The sequence below is a fragment of the Vombatus ursinus genome, unplaced genomic scaffold, assembly GCF_900497805.2.
Source record: "Vombatus ursinus unplaced genomic scaffold, bare-nosed wombat genome assembly UNPS02015184.1, whole genome shotgun sequence".
Classification (NCBI taxonomy): Eukaryota; Metazoa; Chordata; class Mammalia; order Diprotodontia; family Vombatidae; genus Vombatus; species Vombatus ursinus.
Window position 1 is genome coordinate 1216157 of NW_020954962.1, and position 4351 is coordinate 1220507.

Below are 4351 nucleotides of genomic sequence, written 5' to 3' on the forward strand. Positions count from 1 at the left end.
TCTCTCTCTCTCTCTCTCTCTCTCTCTCTCTCTCTCTCTCTCTCCTCTTACACAAACAACAGAAACACACACACATTCACATGCATGCTGTATCCATAAAAATTTGGATAATCAGTTAACAAATACAAAAATGACTATAAGATCTGTTTAATATACATTTCATTTTAAAATTTAAAAAAAAACAATTATTTAAACACTTAGCACAATACTAGCAAAAGAAAATGTAAACGGCCAACACTAATCTGTTATCCTAAAGGAGGATGACTGAATGGCCTCAGTATTTTATGTGATGTAGATACTGAATAATCTTCACTATTCTTTATTTTGCCACTTTGTATCAATTTGGAAGAAAGTTCTTAAAGAAGATATTGTAGATAGAATAAATTTACCCTTTTTTTAAACAATGACATAGGCAATATTAATGTAGATAGAGCAGTGGCATTGTAAACATTTAAAAGTATTTTATTTGTATGCTAATGTTTTAAAGTCAGGGGAAAATAGATTTGAGAGTGAACTGTATAGCAATTGTGAGATGGAGATAAAATGGTTAACTATGTTTCATTACCCAAGTCACTTGAGTAGGAATTTCTTAAATGCTACAATGACGTCCTTATTTTTTAGGCATTATATCATGGGGTTAAATGTTTGGATTACAGCAGAATAGATAAGGGAACTAATTTTGTCTATATTTGATGATTTTTTGGAATTTGGTAGCAAATATGAAATAATACCAGACCAAAAAAAAAAGTGAGCCAACCACCACAAGGAGTGAAGAAATAGTGGAGAAGGTTTTGCTTCTCCCTATGACTGATGGAAGCTTCTGGATAGTGCTGACAATTTTGCTGCAGGAACCAATTATCATTAGAAAAGGTACAGCACCAGTTTGGAAATAGAATTCATTTACAAAAATGTCCCCACAGGCCAGTTTTAGTAATGGAGGGACATCACAAAACAAAACAAAATAAACAAAACAAAAACATGGTTGAGTTTGTTAGAATCACAGAAAGACAGGGGAAAAAATTGGTATGTTTCTGCTATCTGAACTGGATGTAAGCCTTGTTATTCACTATAAAAGAATAATTCAGAGGACTGCAAATGGCTATATAACAGTCATAAGCCATTGCAGCTAGGAGAAAACATTCATTGACTCCCAGAACAAGAAAGAAGCAAGTTGTACAGCACAAGCTAGAAAGGAAATATTTCTTTTTTCAGCCAAAAAGTTTTTTAGCATTCTGGGGAGAGTCACTGATATGTAACAGAATTTTAGGAAGGAAAAGTGACTAAGGAAAAACATATGGGGATTTGGAGACTTGGATCTAATTTCATCATTATGATGATGAGACCATTTCCCACAAAATATTCAGATACATGACTAACGAGGAAACAAATAGAAATCTCTGATGGTCAGGAAGGCCAGCAAAGCCCAAAAGAATGAATTTGGCCACAACACTGACATTTATTTTTGCCTTGTTTTCTCATCCCTTCATCTGCTACAATAATAAATTCAGAACAGTTATCATTTCCTCAACCAATGCAACTCAGTTTACTTCTCATTTAAATGAAAACAAGTAGGTGGCCTAATTGATCTCTGAGTTCTCTTCCAGTTCTAGCATTCTCTGGTTTATGTTCTGGTTTTCTTAATTAAACAATTATGTAAATATTTACTAAGTGATTACTATTTAATTCAGTGATAAGGAAAAGTATCATCATATAATTTCTATGTAGAAGTTCCATACGAAGATATTCTCTATTCCAATGTGAGTTGTAACCTCTTTTTTGAATTTTATAATCTTAGGCAATTTCTAGAGGCTTGAGAGGTTGTCTATCTACACACATATGAATACACACACACACACACACACACATATATATATATATACATATACACATATCTACATATGTGTTTATCTAGATACACACATATATTACCTGTTATTCATCCTTCATTTTTGAAGAGGACTAGTGCAACAAGGGGTCATGTCTTGTGTTGTGTGTGAATTGGATTTAAGTGAGGCAGAGCTGCATGAAGTCCTCAGTCTCACTCTCTCTTCCTGAGTCATTGAGGTCCAGAGGCAAGATAAAAATCAGAATGACTGGTAATGACCCAAGATACAGTGGATGACCTTGGTGTCTTTAGCACCTGACCAAATTCTATGTGGTTCACAGCATCTGCTTCAGCTGCCTTCATAGCTGTTGTGTAAAAAAAATGTTTTCATTAGCCCACTCTGCTGGAGGAAGTCTTCATATGTTTTGGATAAACATTCTCTTTCTCACTAACTCATCTATATGGATAACATATAGATAAGGAGGGAAGTAGGGAGGGAGAGAAAGAGAGAGAGAGAGAGAGAATATCAATATTGATCATTATATAGAGTTCAGATGGAAACTTGTCTATATATCTAAACACAAAGAGATAATCTATAAAAATATCCATATCTATGTAGATAATCTATATATAGTGTATGTGTACATATATGTATATATGTATGTTTATAGACATGTATGTGTATTTATATATACATACATTAAAATTTAAGAACATTAACAGATATTGTTACTGCTGCTGCTACTGTTATTATTGTTGTTGTTGTTGCTGTTGAGGAGTCATATTCTACTCCTTATAACTCCACTTTCTAGATGAAGATACTTGATAAAGATTTCTTGATTAAAAACCACTGGAGTGGTTTGCCATTTACTTCCCTAGCTCATTTTACAGATAAAAATTGATGCCAACAGGGTTAAGTCACTTGCTCAAGGTCTTGTAGCTAATAAGTATCTGAGGCCAATTTGAAACTCAAGAAGATGAATCTTCCCAACTTAAGGTCAAGCACTCTATCCACTGTGTCACCTAGCTACGCCTTATTACATATAGCCATACAAAATGTACAAAACTTCCAAGGTACATTCAATAAAAAGCTCTACAAATACACAGACATAGGGGAGCATATGGCAAACATATGATTTCATGAATTATAGTTTCCTTATCATCCTTTCTGTCATTTCTCAAAGATTCTTTAAATGAAACTACAGAAGATGAGCTTAAAATCTGAGACCTTTTTCATAAAGAAAAATAATGGTTTTTTATCCACTTGCACAGTGGTTCATTAAACATTTCACTGAAAAGCCAAGTAGTTAATGTTTCATCCACCTTTCATTTCTGTCTGAAGACTATGAAAAATATGAAGATTGAGACTGTGAAATCATGAAAAGTTTTGTACTTCATTCTATATCCTCTTATATTTAAAGTCTCTTTCAACTCAAACTATTTAGTTTTCTTGGTCATTTAGATTGAATTTAATTGAGGCAATGCCTTATTCATAACTCAAATCTGCAACATATAAAGAGGAATATGATGTTTATATCTTCAGTATGATATCTCCAATTATCAGAAAAGCCTTTAATGATCACATATTGTAATCCTATAAGGCACAAATGAGTAAACTGAGGTTTACAGAAATACTGTTAACCCAGTACTTCTGACCCCTTGATGTGTTCCTTTCCTGACTGTCATACTGCCTCCTATAAGAATGGATATTCATCAATAAAGACCACTTTTGTGATGAAGGTGGGAAAAAGATTAGCTTTGACTGACCTTATTAAGCCATTTGCTTATCTGCTTTATCAACTTTTTTCCTGTCATTTCTTTGACTGGGATATTTTCATTTATCATCTACCCTCACCAGAATACTACCAAACATGTAGTAGTTGTTACAAATTTTATTTTGGAGCTTTTCTTTTTTTTTGCAAAAAAATTGTGTAATGACTTAATGAAGAAATCAAAAAGCATATTATTAATAGTATACTAAATTACACTGGGCATTCCAACATATTTTTATCATTTCTTTTGCTGAAAAGTATAACAGGATAAAATAAAAAATATCATTGAAAGCCACCATTATAGAGAAAATAAATTGTTTAAAAACATTGAACTGCTGTGCTAAATTTACATATTGTCAGTTTCAGGCCTGGGTCACTATTTAAATCTGTAGTTTGGGAATAAATGACTTTGGATGCTTTGGTCTTCCTCTCTCCATCCTCAATTCATTTTAACAATTCATTTGAGTAATCATTTATTGGTAAAATATTAATTAAAGCTTTTCTAATTTGCCATCTGAGATAGTAGACAGTGATCTGGCCAGTTCCAAATTCTGATATTCTGATACATTTTGGTCATGTGACCATGGACAGATTGTTTTAATGTTTCATTACTTTAGGCAGTTCTTGAAGATTCTAAATTCTAGTGAAGTCTTCCTTAACTGATAGAATGAGTTTCATCATCCAGGAGTTCCAAACGACATCATAGGTTCATTTCCTATTATAATCTATAATTCTAGCTTGGGGTGTAGGAAGA